Source organism: Neoarius graeffei, chromosome 16, assembly GCF_027579695.1.
Source record: "Neoarius graeffei isolate fNeoGra1 chromosome 16, fNeoGra1.pri, whole genome shotgun sequence".
NCBI classification, from domain to species: Eukaryota; Metazoa; Chordata; class Actinopteri; order Siluriformes; family Ariidae; genus Neoarius; species Neoarius graeffei.
In genome coordinates this window covers 10899757-10924292 of record NC_083584.1, presented here as the reverse complement: position 1 = coordinate 10924292, position 24536 = coordinate 10899757, and the positions used below count along the sequence as shown (strand labels likewise).

Sequence of the window (24536 nt, the reverse complement as noted above, 5' to 3'; positions counted from 1 at the left end):
TTTGGATAGTTTTTGTTTATTGTTACAGTTAAAGCTTGAGTTTTATTGAAAAATTATGACTCATAATGAAAAAGCATAATGATGATTATAACTACACCTGCTTTTTGATAAACCCTGTTAATCACTCTCCTTTCATTGAACTAGTAAATGCATAGGAATAAAAAGGTTTCGGTCAGGACAAGTGGAAAATCTTGCTGCTTGTCATCCGAATGGACGAGTGGATTAAAGAGTTAACGTCGAGCTCTGGAATGTAACTATAAACGGTTAAAAATTTTTGCTTGGAAGGAAATTTGTAATACAGTTTCAAGAACCTTCTGACAATTTTTTTTCCCATTCTGTGTTGACCTTTGGTTAGAGAAGCAGCTTTGGGACCAAAAGGTTGCTGGTTTGACTCCCTGGACCAGCAGGAATAGCTGAAGTGCCCTTGAGCAAGGCACCGAACCCCCAACTGCTCCCTCCCCAGGCTGCTCTGGGTCCGTTGTACGTCGCTCTGGATAACAGCGTCTGCTAAATGCCTGTAATGTAATGTACTGTGTTGAAAATCATGGTTTATTTGATCAGCCAACCAAACATTGACTCGCGTCGAGATCACGGATGATCGTTTGAGGGAAAATGAGGCAGTAGAATGCGGCTTCACCGCACCGTCACCGCCCACTCCATTTCTCCTCATGTACACAGTGTCATGTTCCTGACGCTTTCTGAAGGTGAACATGTTTGCCATGCTTTCCCTTCTCTCATAACCAGTAGTTCAGAGTAAAATCAAACAGCGGACGACATTCAGCTCAGCGATTATTTCTTTCAAATCATATACCATCGTGACAAACTGCAAAAAAGATTGATAACATATCATTATCTGTCTACATAAATTCAACATTTGCTCTTACTTGCCCTTTGAATAGATTCGCAACAGTAACACCCACACACACCCACACACACACACATTATTATTATTGCCAAGGCCAGATGTATAAAGCTGTTTGTACCTGTTTTTAGGTTTAATTTAGGTGCACAAGCCCAAATGGATAATTTAATTCCGGTGTATGAAGTGTGCTTCTTCCCCTCATGAATATGCAAATGATGGACGATCGTTCAAAAAGTGAGAAGTCACTGAATAAAGGGTGGAGAAATGGGAAGTGCGGCTGATCACATATTCCACTCTGGGATATTACCTGCACTCAGGTTTGTGCGTGATTTCAGTGCTTCTCAAATCCAGGTGTAGACAGACAGACAGACAGACAGACAGATGGATAGACAGATTGATAGACAGAGAGATAGATAGATAAACAGACAGATGGATTGATTGATTCAATTTATTGATCCCCTTTATTTCTTCTCTTCTTCTTCCAAAATGGGAAGTTGTTTTGTTATATGGAATCAATTTTGTGCCAAAATGTTCATAGAACACTTTTGAAATATCAAACAAAAACGACAAATCAAAATACAAAAAAAAGAAAAAAAATGTCAATTTTTTTAGACTGGCAAACAAATTATTCGTGTAATCGTGCAAAATATCAGTCTATTACTCTTCAGAAACCTTTTATTTTTGTTCCGCGTCTTTCTCAGTTTTGTTTGACGTAATTTATTTTGGTTGCGATTCCAGCTTTCTCGTTTGCGCTCCCTGACTTTTTGCTTGCAGTTTTGGCACAAACTTCATGTGTGGGTGGGCTGTCCAGGAATGCATTCCCATTGGCTAACTTGTGTTTGACTGACAGCTACGCTCAGCCATTCCCTACTCGGATTCTGGCGGACTGTTTGACGAGTGACCGATCCATTGACGGTAAACAAGGATGGAGTGGACTTCAGTGGCGACTATGATATTGAATTAATTCAACAAAGTGTAAATTCAATATCATAGTCGCCACTGAAGTCCACTCGATCCTTGTTTACCGTCAATGGATCGGTCACTCGTCAAACAGTCCGCCAAAATCCGAGTAGGGAATGGCTGAGCGTAGCTGTCAGTCAAACACAAGTTACCCAATGGGAATGCATTCCTGGACAGCCCGCCCACACGTGAAGCAAAAAGTCAGGGAGCGCAAACGAGAAAGCTGGAATCGCAACCAAAATAAATTACGTCAAACAAAACTGAGAAAGACGCGGAACAAAAATAAAAGGTTTCTGAAGAGTAATAGACTGATATTTTGCACGATTACACGAATAATTTGTTTGCCAGTCTAAAAAAATTGACTTTTTTTTTCTTTTTTTGTATTTTGATTTGTCCTTTTTGTTTGATATTTCAAAAGTGTTCTATGAACATTTTGGCACAAAATTGATTCCATATTGTTACAGCAGCAAGTTATCAGACATGCGAAAAGAAAAAGACACACTGTACAACATAATAGAATTTAAACAAAAACCAAAACAATAACAACAACAACAACAAAAATCCCAAGAACAATCCCACTATACAATATAAAGAAAAAAAATGTAACAAATAATTAAAAAAAACGTGTGTGTGTGTGTGTGTATACTGTATATATATCTACTACCGTTCAAAAGTTTGGGGTCACCCAGACAATTTTGTGTTTTCCATGAAAAGTCACACTTTTATTTCCCACCATAAGTTGTAAAATGAATAGAAAATATAGTCGAGACATTTTTCTGGCCATTTTGAGCATTTAATCGACCCCACAAATGTGATGCTCCAGAAACTCAATCTGCTCAAAGGAAGGTCAGTTTTATAGCTTCTCTAAAGAGCTCAACTGTTTTCAGCTGTGCTAACATGATTGTACAAGGGTTTTCTAATCATCCATTAGCCTTCTGAGGCAATGAGCAAACACATTGTACCATTAGAACACTGGAGTGAGAGTTGCTGGAAATGGGCCTCTATACACCTATGGAGATATTGCACCAAAAACCAGACATTTGCAGCTAGAATAGTCATTTACCACATTAGCAATGTATAGAGTGGATTTCTGATTAGTTTAAAGTGATCTTCGTTGAAAAGAACAGTGCTTTTCTTTCAAAAATAAGGACATTTCAAAGTGACCCCAAACTTTTGAACGGTATATACCGTATGTCTGTGCTTTGTACAGTGCCATGCATGTTGCTTAGGTTACGCTACGTCCACATTCATACGTTTTAGTTTTAAAACGCATCACTTTCGCTACGTTTACACCTGGTGTCCTGCTCCACACTGCTCCGGAATTTCCGACCCTGAAAAACGGAGAGATTTGGAAACAATGACGCAGATGCTCACGTTCACTTCTTGACTGGGTCTCATCAGTCACGGCATATTCTTCACGTGACCCTTTTCAGGACAAAAACTAGCAGCATCAGGTGTTTATTCCAGCATGTGCATGCCCAGTGTACGTGAACGGTCATGTGATATGCATTTTCAGGCGTGTTAGTGTTAGTATGGAAGGAGATTATGGCCTAATGGTTAGAGAAGCAGCTTTGGGGGCCAAAGATTGCTGGTTTGAGTCCTTGGACCAGCAGGAATGGCTGAAGTGCCTTGAGCAAGGCACCTAACGTTGTACATTGCTCTGGATAAGAGCGTCTGATAAATGCCGTTAATGTAATACGGAGAGAAAAACACTCATCTGAAAAATCATTTTCATTTTAAAACTAAAAGGTATTAATGTGGACGCAGTCTCAGTGTTTTATAAACAGTGTTGCCACATGTGCAACAGCAGAACTGAGTTATGCTTGAAGTGCCAGAGCAGATTTTTAAAAATTCATTGTCACAGAATAAATTTAATTAATTTTTAATTTGACAAAATGTATAATACATAATACGAGCCTGAATGAAAACCTTAATTATTTAAATTTTGCAAAGAGGTGTCACAAATGTGTATCATTTTTTACATAATTTCCATTTTATTTCACGCAAGTGCTCCAGTACTTAACGGACGTCCGGATTCCTCTGTAAAGATTTATGCAATTCTAATTTATTTACGTGGTGCATTTTAAGTTATGCGAAGTGGAGGAAAAACAAACAAAAAAACATGTCCTCCATGGGGGCGGCATGGTGGTGTAGTGGTTAGTGCTATCACCTCACAGCAAGAAGGTCCGGGTTCGAGCCCCACGGCCGGCGAGGGCCTTTCTGTGTGGAGTTTGCATGTTCTCCCCGTGTCTGTGTGGGTTTGCTCCGGTTTCCCCCACAGTCCAAAGACATGCAGGTTAGGTTAACTGGTGACTCTAAGGCCCTGTCCACACAGCAACGGATTCAGGTGAATCCGATACAATTGTTTATCGTTTCGGCCTGGCGTCCACACGGCACCGGCGTTTTGGGTGCCCCAAAACGCAATCTTTTGAGAACGGGTTCCAGAGTGGAAAGATCTGGCAACGTTGCCGTTGCGAAGTCGTCTGGATGAGTAGAACGGATTTGTTTACGATGACGTCACAACCACATGACTGTGAGTGCTTCACGCCGGGTAGAAGTGTATCGAACTCGATGCGAGTTGTCAACAAATCCTATAACTTGGTTCATGAAACGCGCTTACAAAATATTTTCACTGTGAATATTTATTGTGTAATGGTGCAAAGTGAGAGACAGAGAGAGAGAGAATAGCCCTTAGGGCAGAGTCAATCCCGCCAGCAAAAATAGGGAAAAAAAGGAGCGATCTCACCTCTTCAGATGTTGGTTTAAGTCCTACAATACATTCCTCAAAAAGGGCGTAGAAGAACAAATTAATCCATCAACGTGTAGCATTCAATTTATTCCGGACCATTAAAGACGCCGCGTTCCGCGTAGAATCATACGTCATCCTCGCCGCCATATTGGATGGGTCAAAGCGGAGAATAAAGATGCCTCATTCATGTGCTGCGTTTAACTGTACCAACAGGTTTACCGTCCAAACGAGATCACATGGGATTACCTTTCACAGGTGAGACTGGAAAAATACTTTTCATTGTATTTGGTCATTATAATGTAATTTTACGAACAGATTTTTCTGACTTTGTGGCTAATATGAAGTCTTGCGCATAATAGTTTATGCGCATGCGTCCTTACTTCTTCTATTGTTCTGGTGTCTCCGAAGGGACCATCTTACAGCGCCCCTTGAGGTGTGGCATGTGTATTGTATCGTTTTCAGCAAGCGTTGTGTTGCCATATGGACCTGATATTTTACTGATCGTTGCCCATTTGGACGCGATATTTTTTTAAATAACATCTCGTTGCCGTTGTCGTGTGGATGTAGCCCAAATTGAGCGTAGGTGTGAATGTGAGTGTGAATGGTTGTCTGTGTCTATGTGTCAGCCCTGTGATGACCTGGCGACTTGTCCAGGGTGTACCCCGCCTTTCGCCCGTAGTCAGCTGGGATAGGCTCCAGCTTGCCTGCGACCCTGTAGAACAGGATAAAGCGGCTAGAGATAATGAGATGAGATGTCCTCCATGAAAGTGTGTCTTGTTTGCTCTGTCAGAGAACGTAAAGCTGATAAAAATCTCATTTGAGTGCACTTTTACAGATTCAGGCCTGAGGGTGTATTAGTTCTGTTCTACTATAACTATAAAGTAACATGCAGCACAGCAACAACTTCAGACAACGGTGATTAGCTTTAGCAACAAGCTAGCCAGTGGACAGTATTGGGTAATGTTAGCAACAAGTTACTTAGCTAGGATTAGTGACAAAATTCTCAAAGCAGTGATTAATATGGACAGTGTTACAGATTGAACCAAGTACTGTATCCGCCAGCACTGCTGTAAACTAATTATAAAGTAGAGAAAGGAAACTTTTACACTGTTTGCAGTGTCTGTGGCCTTCCTGATTCGATGTCACTCGGTAAACAGCGAAGGAGCTGGTAGTTGAGTAACCACCCCAAGCTGGTAGTTGGGGTGTTTGTGGTGGCTGTTACCGGTTGTAGATGTGGAATTACAGGTTGCAACGTCACCTCAAACGTAGCATGAATACTGCTGGTCCAATTTGAGCTGCTTTTGTGATGCAGATCTGGTAACCCAAACATAGACATCAACACAAGCTCAACAAGTTAAACAGGACTTTTCTGGGCAATGACAAACACAAGAAAAAATGAAGTAGAGTTTAATTACATGATAATTTGAAGTAGTTTCTTTAATTCTGTGCACAACGATTATTTCATGACACATCAACCACTTTAATACACTCCAAACTGTTTACTTGTTCAAATAAGTCTTTATTTCTTATATTCATATCGTCTTTACTGAACTTGCGGTTCCTCTTTAGTTTTTTTAAACCGTGGTTTACGGCTCTGTGGTTGACCCTTTGCATGACGTCCTAGCATGTTTGAACTGTGGATTAACAATGTAGGCTGATGTAACGTAACTGATACGCTTTTTTTTTGCATCACATTTTTTCAAATCTGTTAATTCTGTTTAACTCTCTGGGGTCGAGAGCTTTGCCGGCGAAGCTCAGCAGGTTTAGAATGAGTAGGTCATGCACGAGGGTAAGTCAAAAAGTTCTAAGACAAATTGAAAAAAAAAATCTTTATTTATGAAAATAACAAAGGGGCAATTCCAGCGTTATGGACGTGGCACTTGAACTCAAAATGGCAACAAATGACCCAGTGCATGTTTTATTGTCTCCCAGTATTTAAACAGGTGTTGCATATTTTAAGGCTGTACCATACTGGAGAAGTGATAGAACAAGAACAATTCCCATAGTACATCTAGGGCATGCCAGAAAACGCCAATAAAAGATGCGTTATGGATGTGACAGAAAAAGTATCACTTTTCTTGGGTGACTGTACATTTTTATCAAACTCTGTGAAATTGTAAACCTAATGTCGAAATGGAGATATCCGTTTGATAGAGGGGTCCAAGGTGAATATTAAAAAATCTTTGTTTAAAATATTTTGTATTTCATGCAGAGTTTCGGAAGGAAAAGTCAGCGTTATGGATGTGACGAAATTCCGTTATGGATGTGACGCGTCTGAAATAGACATGGCATATGTTTAGAAAATCAGCAATTTAACCACCATAACCCTTTGAAAAACTCTCTAAATATCAGCTAAAACTATCAAAGTTCTTAAATAATATTTAGGATGGCTATTGTTTTGCTGTTTTGTGGATTTTAGCATACATTTCTGTGGCTTGTGGCAATAATATAGAATTGTACATGATCAAAGTTGATTTTAGCTTGGGTTTTACATTATAAGAAAGAAAGACTGACTGTGACATATTAGGTTGGTTACAAATTGGTTCAACTTATTCACATCTGTAAAATACAGGCCTAGGTGATATCTCTGGGAGTGGTTTTGATGTATTACATGTTGCTTTATTTTTGCATGGTGAGGTTGACATTTACATGGAATTGCCCAAAGATATTTCTCTACATATCCTCCATTTAAGTCTAAACACTTCTGCAAGCGGTGTTTCCATTGGAGAATTCCTGCTTTGTAGAATTCTGGGGGATGTCTTTCACACCTTTTGAAATTATACCATCTGTCTTCGAACTTTTTGACTTACCCTCGTATTTAGATAAATATATTCACGAGTTTTTTATCATACAACTGTGATAAACATATTAACAGAAACTTTATACTTTACACTTTCCTATGTGCCCACTGCCAAATAATATCATAGTTTTTTAAATTACCTAAATTAGTTGAAACATAAAACTTATCACCTTCGTCAGTCACACTGGAGTTGGCACACTGGGCGCACAATTACGCATTCATAAAAGACTGTTCCCATGGTAACGGCATGATAATCACTTTCACTCTTTCAGCTTCGATTGGTTTCTTTTTCATGGTGGGAACACCCACCGTAAACAGGATAAAATATGTCAGCCACAGTTTAGGCTATTTGGAGGTAAAACTTGTTGCAAGATGGCACGTGGATTTTATGCGCTTCGGATGATTCAGGACAGTGATTCAATTTCAGGACAGCGAATCAATTCATGATTCAATTCATGATTCAGGACAGTGATTCAATTCAATCTTGAGAACTGCGACACTGATGATGAGCAGCACGTTTTTTTACTTCGACTCAATCCGGCCAAAGATCAACTTGAGTAAGTGTAAATATTTCTCCTGTTTCTGATGAGCAGGTCGGTTGATATGCGTGCGCTGTAGTGCAGACACAGGAAACACGACAGAGCAATTTTTCCAGAGTTAAAAGTATTTGCATCAAAAATAGTTAATTTTGCTCTATTTTGAGTTTAGAGAGTAAAATGTGGAGTTGGAGTGGGAGCAAAATTAAGTCGTCAAGTCAAGTTTATTTGTACAGCGCTTTTAACAATAAACATTGTCGCAAAGCAGCTTTACAGAATTTGAATGACTTAAAATATGAGCTAATTTTATCCCTAATCTATCCCCAATGAGCAAGCCTGTGGCGACGGTGGCAAGGAAAAACTCCCTCAGACGACATGAGGAAGAAACCTCGACATGAGACAGAAACCTCATGTCGAGGTTTCTCAATTACAGAGTAATTGTGTAACAGAGTTGGTTGTGGCTCTGAACTGAGTAAAATAGTACAAGAGTTAATTTCAAGACACATTGAATAGAGTCAAATACCAAAATAATGTCAAATACCAGATAAATGAAGGTGTTGTAAAAAGCAGTTTTAGAACTATTGGAACGTGTGAAAAAAACATGACCTTACCCATTGGGACTTGACCTTACACTACCGTTCAAAAGTTTGGGGTCACCCAGACAATTTTGTGTTTTCCATGAAAAGTCACACTTTTATTTCCCACCATAAGTTGTAAAATGAATAGAAAATATAGTCAAGACATTTTTCTGGCCATTTTGAGCATTTAATCGACCCCACAAATGTGATGCTCCAGAAACTCAATCTGCTCAAAGGAAGGTCAGTTTTATAGCTTCTCTAAAGAGCTAAACTGTTTTCAGCTGTGCTAACATGATTGTACAAGGGTTTTCTAATCATCCATTAGCCTTCTGAGGCAATGAGCAAACACATTGTACCATTAGAACACTGGAGTGATAGTTGCTGGAAATGGGCCTCTATACACCTATGGAGATATTGCACCAAAAACCAGACATTTGCAGCTAGAATAGTCATTTACCACATTAGCAATGTATAGAGTGTATTTCGGATTAGTTTAAAGTGATCTTCATTGAAAAGAACAGCGCTTTTCTTTCAAAAATAAGGAAATTCCAAAGTGACCCCAAACTTTTGAACGGTAGTGTATGGGATTAAGAGTTAATCTGATGGGATTAAGAATTGGCGGTGTGGGGGGCTTTCACTCTTCTCATTGAATGGAATGGAATTTTTTACCCTTCTCATTGAATGCCAACCCTTTATCCCAAAACAATACGACATACATTTCTTGATGGCCAGTTTATTGTCCAAATCAATGGAGCAGATTTAAGTTTCTGTGCTCGAGCCATTCCTCAGACTGAACAAAATCACCTCAAGTGATCAAAACGGTTCGTCACAATGGGTAAGGTCATGTTTTTTTCACACATTCCAACTCAGTTCTAAAACTGCTTTTTACAACATCTTCATTTATCTCTTATTTTTTTTAAGTACAATCATGACATACAGACTAAACAGATATTATTGTAGCTGAACTTGTGCTGAATACAAAAAAAAATTCATATGACTTTGAAAATACTGCTTGGATTTGTTGAAATTGACAACAACATCAGAGCATACCAAAATCATTAGAGTGCCAGAAAATACCCTCAGACCCCAGAGGGTTAAATTACTGTAGTATAGCATTTACATACCTGTTTGAACAACGTGCTGAAATCAGATAATGATCAGATTATTATTGTGCAAGTAAATACACTCGGTGATTAGTCCCAATCTAGATCCTGTTTCAAGTGGTCGATGGATTCACGGGGAGACAGGTCTGAACGAGGACACGACCTGAGGCTTGCATGTGTGTGTGTGAGTGAGAATGTTCGTAATCCTGCAAGGAGGTTTGGGATCACAATTTGAGAACCTGAAAGCAGAGGAAGCTGCAGTGTCAGGAAAATACCCAAGATCTGCAATTATCTCATTGCACCAACACCAGACTATTGCTGCAAATATGCATCTTCTCTAAGTTTGTATGCTGTGTGTTTACAGTGCTGGAGTTCTTTAGTTCTCAGAGAACGCTGTTGTGTTATGTTGGCAAGGCTCCCACTTCCCTTCTGGCCTTCAATCCACACATTCCTCTTCATCCTGCCTTGGTTTTTATTTCTGTTTCCTCCACATTAGCATCAGGATCTGCCTCTGTCAGAGCTCCTCAGGTAGGCCTGTTGTGAACTTGCTGGCCATTTTGATACAAACTTCTTGTTGATTCTAAGATCCCTTTTCTTGGCTGCAGGAGTGGAACCCAGTGTGTTCTTTTTTCTGCTGTTGCATGCTGAGATGCTTTTCTGCTCACCACGGTTGTAAAGAGTGATTATATGAGTTACTATATCCTTCCTGGGGGAAAAAAAAGCTCGCAATCTGTCCATTTTCCTCTGACCTCTCTTATCAACAAGGCGTTTGTTTTTCCCACCCACAGAACTGTCTCTCACTCACTCCATGAATGCTTTTTGCTTTTCGCACCATTCTGTGTAAACTCTAGAGACTGTTGTGTGTGAAAACAAACCCCAGGAGATCAGCAGTTTCTGAAATACTCAAACCAGCAGTCCATCTGGCTCAAACCAACACCCACGCCACAGTGAAAGTCAAAACTTTGAGATCACAAAGTTTTGAACATTGTGAGGATTAACTGAAGCTCTTGCTGTCGAGGGATTGGGTGATGGTGTATGGGTGTACCTAATAAAGTGGCCGACAGTGAGCGACAGTTCTGTGGGTGGAAAAAACAAACGCCTTGTTGATAAGAGAGGTCAGAGAAAAATGGCCAGATTTGAGGTGGTTCGAGCTTTTTTTTTTTTTTGCCAGGAAGGATATAGTAACTCATATAATCACTCTTTACAACCGTGGTGAGCAGAAAAGCATCTCAGAATCAGAAAAGCAACAGCAGAAAGAAGAACACATTGGGTTCCACTCCTGCAGCCAAGAACAGGGATCTTAGAATCAAGGACAAGTTCCTATTAAAGTGGCCAGTGTGTGTATTCAGTGAAGGAGTGAACACCTTTGCGAGAGTGCAAATACATCCCATAATACTCACATTCATCCTACCATTAGTTAAAGCCATCAGTAATGTGACTAACGTGACACAACACAAACGAAAGAAAGAAAAACTTTTCAATCAACTTTTCAATGAGTCTCAGCCTCAGAAGCTCCGCCCACGGCTCACAAAGCATCTGATATCTGTTGTAGACTTTTCTGGCCACGAGCTTCAGAATCTTGAAGGTTGTAGTCTGATGCTTGGTGCTTTGTATTTCTGTCTGTACGCACGACTGTAGACCGGTTTCGAACGACGAAACACTATTTGAACACAGATGAGCATTTCGGAGCCCGATGCAATCACTGGATTGAAAAACGTTTACAGAATCCTCTGTCGTGTCAATCAAATTGTATCTTTCTATAAAAATAGAGTACGTTTATTGACAAATTGCATCAGAGAGAAATGTTAGCTCCTGTAACAAGAGTTTGTGATCAGTCAGGTCCTACCACACACACATTCCTCAAGAAAATCCTTCCTGGCAGATGTTTGTGTGCATTAACAGCTTTGGGAAACAAGTCTAGACTCGGCGAGAATAACTCCGGCATGCTGCGGCTTATCCCTCACTTCAGCTGCGCCTTTTGTTTGCCTCATTATTTCACTCCTTTTCATTCTTCCAGAGCCACTTGTTCTACTGTGAGAATCTTTTCTTTCCTGCCTGCAAAACTGAAAGTGAAGTACCTGGCAGGGATGCTGACTTTTTACAGGAACTGGCTCCAGGTGTGTGAGATGTGGTGAGATGATGTGTACATGCTGATATATGGTAAAAGACTGTGATTCAGTATTGTTTAAATTAAAAAAAAAAGTACGGATAAGAAGTAAAGGCCAATTTATGCTGACAACGCAGTCCTCGCAGACGGTGTCGCAGATAGCGTCTGCGTAGCCCCCCCACCTTTGCAGACGCTCTGCGCGCACCTCCCAAAAATTGTGACCACCGCAGAAGCCTCGCAGACAGCGTCGCAGACAAGAGGGCTCTGATTGGTCCACTCTACAGCCGCTGTACACGCACTTCCGCTTCCCTACTTTCCCGGTTTATTTTGTTTTCACGACCGGCATTTTTAAAAACACGAGCGAAGATGGAGCAGCATGAAGAGCGGTTGATTGAGGAAGTGAGGAAGTACGGACATCTATACGACTCCAGTTCTAGTCATTATAAAAATAAAAAAAAAAGTTCTAGTCATTATAAGTAACCGGAGGATAAACACTCCACTAACCACACCCACCAACTACTCCTAGCGACTTCGCGCCCCCTTGCGTTGTGCCGGTGAATAACATCGCGCACGCCTAAACTCCCCGCTCAACAATAAATTACAACTGTCTGAGAAAAGCTGTCTGCGAAAGCCTTGTCGCAAGAGCATGCAGAGGCCTTAAGAGGCCATGCCTCCATCTCTGGGACTGAGGTGCAGAGACCACGCCCACTTCACTTCACTGGGACTGAGACACAGAGACCACGCCCACTTCACTAGAACTGAGGCACAGAGACCACGCCCACTTCACTAGAACTGAGGTACAGAGACCACGCCCACTTCACTGTTTCTGAAGCACAGAGACCACACCCACTTCACTTCACTGGGACTGAGACACAGAGACCACGCCCACTTCACTAGAACTGAGGCACAGAGACCACGCCCACTTCACTGTTTCTGAAGCACAGAGACTATGCCCACTTCACTAGAACTGAGGCACAGAGACCACGCCCACTTCACTGTTTCTGAAGCACAGAGACTATGCCCACTTCACTAGAACTGAAGCGCAGAGACCATGCCCACTTCACTGTTTCTGAGGCACAGAGACCACACCCACTTCACTGGAACTGAGACACAGAGACCATGCCCACTTCACTGTTTCTGAGGCACAGAGACCACACCCACTTCACTGGAACTGAGACACAGAGACCATGCCCACTTCACTGGAACTGAGGTGCAGAGACCACAACCACTTCACTGGAACTGAGACAGACCACGCCCACTTCACTGTTTCTGAGGCGCAGAGACCACACCCACTTCACTGGAACTGAGACACAGAGACCACGCCCACTTCACTGGAACTGAGGTGCAGAGACCACACCCACTTCACTGTTTCTGAGACACAGAGACCACACCCACTTCACTGGGACTGAGGTGCAGAGACCATGCCCACTTCACTGTTTCTGAGGCACAGTGACCACACCCACTTCACTGGAACTGAGGTGCAGAGACCACACCCACTTCACTGTTTCTGAGGCACAGAGACCACACCCACTTCACTGGGACTGAGGTGCAGAGACCACACCCACTTCACTGTTTCTGAGGCACAGAGACCACACCCACTTCACTGGGACTGAGGTGCAGAGACCATGCCCACTTCACTGTTTCTGAGGCACAGTGACCACACCCACTTCACTGGAACTGAGACACAGAGACCACACCCATTTCAGTGTTTCTGAGGCACAGAGACCACACCCACTTCACTGGAACTGAGACACAGAGACCATGCCCACTTCACTGTTTCTGAGGTGCAGAGACCACGCCCACTTCACTTTCTGAGACACAGAGACCACACCCACTTCACTGGAACTGAGACACAGAGACCACACCCACTTCACTGGAACTGAGACGCAGAGACCACACCCACTTCACTGTTTCTGAGACACAGAGACCACACCCTCTTCACTGGAACTGAGGTGCAGAGACCACACCCACTTCACTGGGACTGAGACACAGAGACCACGCCCACTTCCCTGGGAGTCAGAGAAAGAGCCCAAGTTACGCCTACTTTACTAACTTAGCAGCTGAGGCTCCGAAGCACTGTCTGTCTTTTAAGTGTTTCCTGGAATCAACGTGTGTGTTTATGTGTGTGTGTGTGTGTGTGTGTGTGTGTGTAAGGAGCTTCTGTAGCCTCAGATGATGAGAGATAGGGTTATTTGGGATGTAAAGGATGGTTTTTATCTTCCTTTCTTGCCCTTATCCTCTTCCCCCCTCTCTCTCTCCCTCTCTTTCTCTCTCTCACTCTGTCTCTCTGTCTCTCTGTCGTGTCTTTGTTCTTGGTGTGATTTGTCTTTTCCGAGCGGATCAGGGCAGACTAAACAGAACTCCCACTGACAAGAGATCTCCCATCACCCCCTCTCACAACACTGTGAGGGGTGACATTCTGATCCAAAACACTGCCAGCTAATATCCAATCTCTTCTCGCATCCAGGCTTTTCCACAAAGGCTGCTGTTTTCTGGTTGAAACATGCCAAGGAGACAGCGAGACGGTGACCAATCACTGATAATCCAGGATAGTTACGGTGACACACTGTAAACATGCGCCATCATGATAAGGACCAAAGTTTTTATCACAGTTTACAGGATTATCCCAAAATTTTATTAAAAGATGGGAGATTGACACCTTCAGGTACTATGTTGTATTTTTTGCCAGATTATTCAACTCAAATATACAGTGGTGCTTGAAAGCTTGTGAACCCTTTAGAATTTTCTATATTTCTGCACAAATATGACCCAAAATATCATCAGATTTTCACACAAGTCCTAAAAGTAGATAAAGAGAACCCAGTTAAACAAATGAGACAAAAATATTATACTTGGTCATTTATTTATTGAGGAAAATGATCCAATATTACATATCTGTGAGTGGCAAAAGTATGTGAACCTTTGCTTTCAGTATCTGGTGTGACCCCCTTGTGCAGCAATAACTGCAACTAAACGTTTCCGGTAATTGTTGATCAGTCCTGCACACCAGCTTGGAGGAATTTTAGCCCGTTCCTCCGTACAGAACAGCTTCAACTCTGGGATGTTGGTGGGTTTCCTCACATGAACTGCTCGTTCAGGTCCTTCCACAACATTTGGATTGGATTAAGGTCAGGACTTTGACTTGGCCATTCCAAAACATTAACTTTATTCTTCTTTAACCATTCTTTGGAAGAATGACTTGCGTGCTTAGGGTCGTTGTCTTGCTGCATGACCCACCTTCTCTTGAGATTCAGTTCATGGACAGATGTCCTGACATTTTCCTTTAGAATTCGCTGGTATAATTCAGAATTCATTGTTCCATCAATGATGGAAAGCCGTCTTGGCCCAGATGCAGCAAAACAGGCCCAAACCATGATACTACCACCACCATGTTTCACAGATGGGATAAGGTTCTTATGCTGGAATGCAGTGTTTTCCTTTCTCCAAACATAACGCTTCTCATTTAAACCAAAAAGTTCTATTTTGGTCTCATCCGCCCACAAAATATTTTTCCAACAGCTTTCTGGTTTGTCCATGTGATCTTTAGCAAACTGCAGACAAGCAGCAATGTTCTTTTTGGAGAGCAGTGGCTTTCTCCTTGCAACCCTGCCATGCACACCATTGTTGTTCAGTATTCTCCTGATGGAGGACTCATAAACATTAACATTAGCCAATGTGAGAGAGGCCTTCAGTTGCTTAGAAGTTACCCTGGGGTCCTTTGTGACCTTGCCGACTATTACACGCCTTGCTCTTGGAGTGATCTTTGTTGGTCGACCACTCCTGGGGAGGGTAACAATGGTCTTGAATTTCCTCCATTTGTACACAATCTGTCTGACTGTGGATTGGTGGAGTCCAAACTCTTTAGAGATGGTTTTGTAACCTTTTCCTGCCTGATGAGCATCAACAATGCTTTTTCTGAGGTCCTCAGAAATCTCCTTTGTTCGTGCCATGATACACTTCTACAAACATGTATTGTGAAGATCAGACTTTGATAGATCCCTGTTCTTTAAATAAAACAGGGTGCCCACTCACACCTGATTGTCATCCCATTGATTGAAAACACCTGACTCTAATTTCACCTTCAAATTAACTGCTAATCCTAGAGGTTCACATACTTTTGTCACTCACATATATGTAATATTGGATCATTTTCCTCAATAAATAAATGACCAAGTATAATATTTTTGTCTCATTTGTTTAACTGGGTTCTCTTTATCTAATTTTAGGACTTGTGTGAAAATCTGGTGATGTTTTAGGTCATATTTATGCAGAAATATAGAAAATTCTAAAGGGTTCACAAACTTTCAAGCACCACTGTATCCATTGTAGATCGCGAGGAATTTGGAGCCAATCCCAGCTGACATCAGGCGAGACTTGTTGATCTACAAATAGTTTTTGTAGGCGAGAAAAGTTTATCTACTTTTAGGACTTGTGTGAAAATCTGATGATGTTTTCAGTTATATTTATGCAGAAATATAGAAAATTCTAAAGGGTTCACAAACTTTCAAGCACCACTGTAAGTGGTTAGGAAATCAATGAATGAACAGATCTAAATCTCTTTCTGAATCTAAATATCTCAACATATCTAAAGCTCTTTTAATAATAACAGTTATGGCAGACCAAACTGGTTTACTGTATATGGGTCCCTCTAGAATTCGGGGCACATTTCACGTCTCTGAGATGATAAACCTTTTGTTATTTTCCACAAAATGACTCTTTATTGAATCAGTTTTGAACAATAACGCAAATCATGACAAACTTTCACCAATGTACCAATGCTCAATGTACATTTTAGACCCAATTTATCCATAAAACCTTAACTAAATGACTCCCTCCCCACACACACACACACACACACATTACTGGGCATCTTTGACTCCTGATTCATCCATTCAACTCGAATAAACAGGAAGTGACTCAGTCTAATGATCTGTTTTTTTGGGCGCTTATTCTATTAACTGTTATCGAATCAGTTGCATAGAAAGTCTGTTTTGTGTATTATGTGAAATTTCAGTAATAATAATAATAATAATAATAATAAAAATCCTTCCCAATGGTATTGTCAACTCTGTTAACTCTGTTAGAAAACCGCATAAAATCCACAAAGACTTTTAATAATACGCATGACACCTGCACTGAGTGATGTCACTTCCTCTGGCGGGAAACCTCAGAAAGGCAGTGAGGTGTACTATGTGATGTTTCTTCTGTCATTAATTTGAACAAAATGTTGAGGATTTTACACCAACAGGAGATTAATGATTTGTCAAATCTGTTATTGTCGTATTGGAGGGAATCTCTTGCTCATTTTTTAAAAAACAATAATGACGATTAAAATCCATAAAATTCTGTTTTTAAATTTTTTTTTATACATGCAGTGTGGAGGCGGCACGGTGGTGTAGTGGTTAGCGCTGTCGCCTCACAGCAAGAAGGTCCTGGGTTCGAGCCCCGTGGCCGGCGAGGGCCTTTCTGTGCGGAGTTTGCATGTTCTCCCCGTGTCCGCGTGGGTTTCCTCCGGGTGCTCCGGTTTCCCCCACAGTCCAAAGACATGCAGGTTAGGTTAACTGGTGACTCTAAATTGACCGTAGGTGTGAGTGTGAATGGTTGTCTATGTGTCAGCCCTGTGATGACCTGGCGACTTGTCCAGGGTGTACCCCGCCTTTCGCCCGTAGTCAGCTGGGATAGGCTCCAGCTTGCCTGCGACCCTGTAGAAGGATAAAGCGGCTAGAGATAATGAGATGAGATGAGACATGCAGTGTGGTAGCTAGTTTGAGTTTAGTTAGCATGTGGAGTTAAGACACAAAATGGTGGAAAAGGTCAACTCTGTTGTCACCAGTTCTGTTAATGGATTGCCCAGTTTAATGATAACAGAGATGACTAACAGAGTCAATACTTGAACTGTACCCGCAATTATAGAATGAGCCATGTATCATCTAGCAGTGTGAGCAGTGCACCACCAGGTAGCAGGACAGACTATCCTTTGTTAGCCCATTGCTAGTTTTGCAGAAAAAATACTTCTCTTGTACAACAGTGCAATAAATGCGACTCTTTAGAAACAGTGGTGCGTCCATAGCGTCAGGGGGAACGAGTGCAGAAATGAAGCCATTTAGAGCCAGAGTCTGTGCAGTAGAGACGAGAGTCGAAACCAGGTACACCTTCTTATTTGGTATGATAGGCCCCGCCCCCTTCTCCCAATACCAAGGTCCAGCACGCAACCAAGGCTATCAGTCACTTCATTCCCAAGTGTATTCATGCCTTCTTACGGCAAAGTAGAACAAAATTTAAATTTAAAAAATAATTTCTGGCGGCATGGTGGTGTAGTGGTTAGTGCTGTCGCCTCACAGCAAGAAGGTCCGGGTTCGAGCCCCGGGGCCGGCAAGGGCCTTTCTGTGCGGAGTTTGCATGTTCTCCCCGTGTCCACGTGGGTTTCCTCCGGGTGCTCCGGTTTCCCCCACAGTCCAAAGACATGCAGGTTAGGTTAACTGGTGACTCTAAATTGGCCGTAGGTGTGAATGTGAGTGTGAATGGTTGTCTGTGTCTATGTGTCAGCCCTGTGATGACCTGGCGACTTGTCCAGGGTGTACCCCGCCTTTCGCCCGTAGTCAGCTGGGATAGGCTCCAGCTCGCCTGCGACCCTGTAGAAGGATAAAGCGGCTAGAGATAATGAGATGAGATGAAAATAATTTCTGGAGGCAAATAAAAGATATGCAGATATCAGCATTGAGAAAACCAACTATCCAGACGAGACACTGCGGACTGAAAGACAGTTTAGATGACATGCAAAATAAGCTGGGGTTTGTCATTGAAACACATGAGGATGGGCGGAGATAAACATTATACTGCAGCCAGCCAGCAGGGGCGCTAGACCTGTCACTGCTTCACTTTTTTTTTCTCCACGTTTTTACAATCACTGGTGTATCTCATTCTCATCTCATTATCTGTAGCCGCTTTATCCTTCTACAGGGTCGCAGGCAAGCTGGAGCCTATCCCAGCTGACTACGGGCGAAAGGCGGGGTACACCCTGGACAAGTCGCCAGGTCATCACAGGGCTGACACATAGACACAGACAACCATTCACACTCACATTCACACCTACGGTCAATTTAGAGTCACCAGTTAACCTAACCTGCATGTCTTTGGACTGTGGGGGAAACCGGAGCACCCGGAGGAAACCCACGCGGACACGGGGAGAACATGCAAACTCCACACAGAAAGGCCCTCGCCGGCCCCGGGGCTCGAACCCAGGACCTTCTTGCTGTGAGGCGACAGCGCTAACCACTACACCACCGTGCCGCCCACTGGTGTATCGTAAGGGAAAATTCTATGTCATGTATCGTCCATAGTAACCAGTTGACTGGGCCTAACAGTGCTATTACACACTGCACTGAACACACTTATTCTAGCCTGGGAAATCCCATGCTGCTTTGCACAATCGTTCCGATCTGAAAAGACAGCATGGAAACTATGGTCTAAAGGCTCGCCTGAGTTAGGGAGCCAATCAGAGAGTGGGGAGGGGTGGAAAGACAGTGATGCGTACTACTCGACAAACGGAAGCTTGTAGTTTATTTGGGACTGTTTACGGATCACGTTTAACATGGCGGCGAGCGATACGAACCAAACTTTCGATCAAGCTTTAGACACTGTTCTGAATAGTTTAGAGCGAAAGTTTGTTTTAAAAAACTCTTTCCTTCTCTTCTTCACCTCTTCGTCGCTCTAACTACGTTACCGGGTACAACTGCCATGATTGGCCATGGGCTACGTATACGCCAAATGATAGACATTCGCAACGTCCAATAAACGGCCGTTGACAGTCATAAACCACACCTCCCCTACGAGAAATTCAATAGGCGGATTCCAGACCATATTTCACTTGTGATATGGTCTGGTGTTAACCAGACTACACTTATTCATGCGCATGCCATGAATTTATCGACAGTATTTCAGAATTTTCCAGAATAAATTGCATTATCAGCGAAACTTATCAGTGATCATCACCCAGCTGTAGCCGATGAGAGGAGAGGAGAGTTTAATGAAAGGGAACCAGATACTTTATTTTTGAAATAGTCAAACGAAACAGTCCATTAGTCCATTAATGATGGTTCGTTTCCCAAGGAAAGGAAATCTGATCAGTGTGGTGAGCGCTGAGAAACTGGGTGGGGTAACGAAGCGGAGTTCGAAGCTGATTATTGTCCTGTAGTAGTCCACATCCCGAAGTGTTTAAATTGTCTCATACCACAGCGATAACAGTTTGTATTTATTAAGGGATGAGATAAGTATCATACTTTATTCTATCCACATTCACTGGATATGAGCAATCGTGCGCTCTGATTGGCTCCTCTACTACTAGGCTGTCAGCTCATATACCGTGAGTAGAGGAAAACAAAATGGCAGAGCGTGTTACTGAACAAACCAAGGACAAAATAAAAACTCTACTCGAAAACCCAAAAAATACAAAAAAAAAAGGCAACAAAATATGGAATGAAAGTATTTAATGGTAAGAATTATTATTATTATGATCTTTTTTTATTTTTCAAGAATTATTATTATTGCATTTTTCACAAATTGCTCCTGTCATTTCGCTGCCGGTTTGTTTACATTCTAAGCGGAAATGATTTTGTCTGATGTTTTGTCTCATCTCATCTCATTATCTGTAGCCGCTTTATCCTGTTCTACAGGGTCGCAGGCAAGCTGGAGCCTATCCCAGCTGACTACGGGCGAAAGGCGGGGTACACCCTGGACAAGTCGCCAGGTCATCACAGGGCTGACACATAGACACAGACAACCATTCACACTCACATTCACACCTACGCTCAATTCAGGCTACGTTTACATTAGACCGTATCTGTCTCGTTTTCTTCGCGGATGCACTGTCCGTTTACATTAAACCACCTGGAAAAGCCGGGAAACGGGAATCCGCCAGCGTCCACGTATTCAATCTAGATCGTATCTGGTCCGGTGCTGTGGAAACATTGAGAATACGCGGATACGCTGTGCTGAGCTCTAGCTGGCGTCGTCATTGGACAACGTCACTGTGACATCCACCTTCCTGATTCGCTGGCGTTGGTCATGTGACGCGACTGCTGAAAAACGGAGCGGACTTCCGCCTTGTATCACCTTTCATTAAAGAGTATAAAAGTATGAAAATACTGCAAATACTGATGCAAATACTGCCCATTGTGTAGCTATGATTGTCTTTAGGCTTGCCATCCTTCCACTTGCAAGTGGTAAGTGATCTGCGCTGGGATCACACACACAGCGGCTCAGTCCCGAATCGTGGCTTGTGCACTTCACTTGCGCGCTGTGTGAGCTGCGCAGGGCCGGAGTGCGCACCCTCCAGAGGGCACTCGCTGTTCAGGGCGGAGTGATTTGGAGCGCAGGATGCCTGCGGAGCCGAGCGTATCCGTGTATTGGTGTTGCTGTGTGCACGGCTAACGGTTTTAGTGTAAACGCAAATCGTTTTAAGAACGTTAATCTGATGATCCGCTGATTCGACGTAATGTAAACGTAGCATTAGAGTCACCAGTTAACCTAACCTGCATGTCTTTGGACTGTGGGGGAAACCGGAGCACCCGGAGGAAACCCACACGGACACGGGGAGAACATGCAAACTCCGCACAGAAAGGCCCTCGCCGGCCACGGGGCTCGAACCCGGACCTTCTTGCTGTGAGGCGACAGCGCTAACCACTACACCACCGTGCCGCCCCTGATGTTTTGTATAAAGCTTTAATTTATCGAATTTGCAAAAAATAAAAAGCCTCTGTTTCTCAAAATCCAATGAATATGGATAGAATAAAACAGTTATTCCACTCAATCTCGTCGTACATGGATTATAGCCAATCAGCTCGGTGCTACGCGCCTCGTCAGCCATCAGCTCATGTACAACTCGAGTTACAGTACATTTAATGTTAAGTTATGTCCGTGAAACAGGTTAGTTCCTGTTCTCACTTCCACTACAGCGTCTATAAACTGTGTTTTCCTCACCAGCCTGTCTTTACTTCTCTCTCTTGAAGTTGATAAGACAAAAAAAAAACGCAGCTTTTTTGTGTGACTTTGCAAGAAACTGCAAAGACTAAACTCATCTGTCCTGAAGATGACGGAAAAGTTACAGCTTTACCCCTACGACAACGTCCTTACACTGGAGACTCCTTCCATAAATATTAGATAGCGAGACGTTTTTAATCTTTATTATCAGGGTCAAATTACACTCACCAGCCACTTTAATAGGAACTTGATTCTAAGATCCCTGTTCTTGGCTGCAGGAGTGGAATCCAATGTGTCCTTCTTTCTGCTGTTGCATGCTGAGATTAGCCTGGGCCTGCCCATCCTAAGCGTGACGCAACACGAGGGCCTGTTGCGAGCTTAGTTTGGCAAGGCAAGCGATCTCCAGCTCTTCCAAGCTCCCTAAAAATCGGGAGCCAATCAACTTTGAGCATCTCCAATGGCCCTGGGTAGAGGCGTGTTCAAGGCAGTGACGTAGTAGAACTGCGACCGGAAGCCATAGATTGTTTACAGAATCTATGCCGGAAGCGCTTCATTCACTAGAAACATTACGAACACGGAGCAGCGGCAAGCCTTTGACGCAGCTTATTGAAAGCATTCAACGGGAAGTTCTCATTGAAAACGGAGCAAAGAGCAGCCCTGGAGGTATTTATCTTCTTCCTGTTACTCAAGCAGTTTCCGTCGCATCACATACGTCAGAGGAAAGAGTGATGTGATTGGTTTAAGCTTCGTCACAGCCTTTTCTGGCTTCGACCAGTAGCAAACAGGCATTTCAGGGAGGCGGGTCAACCACGCGCTTTGGGAAACGGTTGGGCTTAATATCTTTGCCAGACCAAATGCTCGCAGAGCTTTGAAGTCGCGTTAGCCAGACTATGCTGAGATGCTTTTCTGCTCACCACGGTTGTAAAGAGTGATTATTTGGGTTACTATATCCTTCCTGGCAAAAAAGCTCGAACCACCGATCTGTCCATTTTCCTCTGACCTGTCTTATCAACAAGGTGTTTGTTTTTTCCATCCATAGAACTGTCTCTCACTCACTCGATGTTTTTTGTTTTTCGCGCCATTCTGTGTATGGAGGCTGTGTGTGTGAAAACCCCAGGAGATCAGCAGGTTCTGAAATACTCAAAGCAGTCCGTCTGGCTCAAACCAACACCCATGCCAGACACATAGTATTGGAATGAGTACTGATGCAGTAGAAGAGGATATAATCAGGAGAAAAAAGGAAGTTACTCGGTACATCGTGGCAGTGGAGCGACACCTGACTACAGACAACGACAAAAAATGCGCACCATGATGTGAATTTATTGCTGTGTTAGTACTGTTATATCATCCAGAACTATCATTACTGTCCACACACACACTACTGCAAAATACAGCTCTCGTTTGGTCAAGGCGAAGACCGGCTCTAGTTGTGTGGTCTTGTATAATCACAAGTTTTGTGTGTGTGTGACTTGGTTGAGTGTTGGTCACGTTCTCTGTCGGTTCCTGAGCTGCAGCTCCTGCTCTGTGGTCCGTTTGGCTGGCTGACGTGTGTGTGGCGTGTGTATGAAGCCCTGTACTGCATACGCTGAGCGAAACTGGTGGTTTCCGTGGTGATGCTCGATGGAGTTTACACTCTGTGTGTGTGTGTGTGTGTTGAAAGTTGAACGACAGTGTTGATTTGTTCAGCGCGTGTTTGTTAGAGCTGTCAGAATTTCACCACTAAAACAATTTTATTTTTCATCTTTTAATATTTAAACATGTTCCTCTTTTTGTATCAGTAATTATTTTTTTTTTCTTCGCTCATTGACCCCGGGCTCAGTTGATCTTCTGTATTAAAAGAGAGCTGATGCGTGTCATGTCAGAAATGCCTGTGGGGTTTTTTGTGATAATGTTGTAGTGAACAGGAAGTCAAATGACTCGAGGTCTCTGGGTGTTGTGTTTATATCGAAAATACGAAACTGAGCCAGATAAAACATTCCTGTGCTGAAACGGATAACATGCTCGCGATTTTAACGATCGCTTCAGAAAGTGAGACAGTTTTGAGTGCAGCGTGGGGTGACAGGTGATGATCACTCCGTCTGTTAGAGACTCAGAAATGTTCAACACGTTCAAATATTTACAGTTATACAGTTAAAGACACTTTAATTTTTTAAACAGTTTGTGTGAGAGAGAGAGAGAGAGAGAGAGAGAACAGAAGGATCAGTAAGAAGAGAGAGATGTAATGGTGAGTTGGGGCCTAGTTTATAGTCTAAGTTGTATTTCTCTCTTTGTCTCAATTTCTCTCTGTCTCACTATCACTGTCTCACTCTCTCTGTCTCTTACTTTGTCTCTGGCTGTCTCACTCTTGCTTTTTCTCATTCTCTGTCTCACTTTCTCTCTGTCTCACTCTTGCTGTCTCACTATAACTGTCTCACTCTCTCTGTCTCTTACTTTGTCTCTGGCTGTCTCACTCTTGCTTTTTCTCATTCTCTGTCTCACTCTGGCTGTCTCTCTTTGGCTGCTATCTGTCCCTCTCTCTGTCTCACTCTTGCTGTCTCTCAATCTTGATGTCTCTCTCTGTTCCACTTTCTCTCTGTCTCACATTCGCTCTCTCAGTCTCTCTGTCCCACTCTGGCTGTCTCTTCCTCTCTCTGTCTCCCTCTCACTGTCTCTCAATCTCTCCTGTCTCACTGTCTCTCACATTCGCTGTCTCAGTCTCTGTGTCTCACTCTGGCTGTCTATTCCTCTCTCTGTCTCCCTCTCACTGTCTCTCAATCTCTCTGCCTCACTCTCTCTGTCTCTTACTTTGTCTCTGGCTGTCTCACTCTTGCTTTTTCTTATTCTCTGTCTCACTCTGGCTGTCTCTCTTTGGCTGCTATCTGTC

General features: G+C 42.8%; 1 protein-coding gene and 1 long non-coding RNA gene across 2 annotated transcripts in view; one reads left to right on the top strand and one right to left on the bottom strand.

Annotated features, from left to right (window-relative positions):
* ppap2d (phosphatidic acid phosphatase type 2D) overlaps positions 1-24536 on the top strand; it is a 109944-nt gene that overhangs the window by 22019 nt on the left and 63389 nt on the right. The window lies entirely within an intron of this gene.
* Positions 5235-21945, bottom strand: LOC132899928 (uncharacterized). The gene is made up of 3 exons (XR_009656732.1): positions 21902-21945; positions 9610-9827; positions 5235-5885 (listed from the first exon to the last, which is right to left on the bottom strand). It is a non-coding gene; the product is annotated as an uncharacterized LOC132899928 (long non-coding RNA).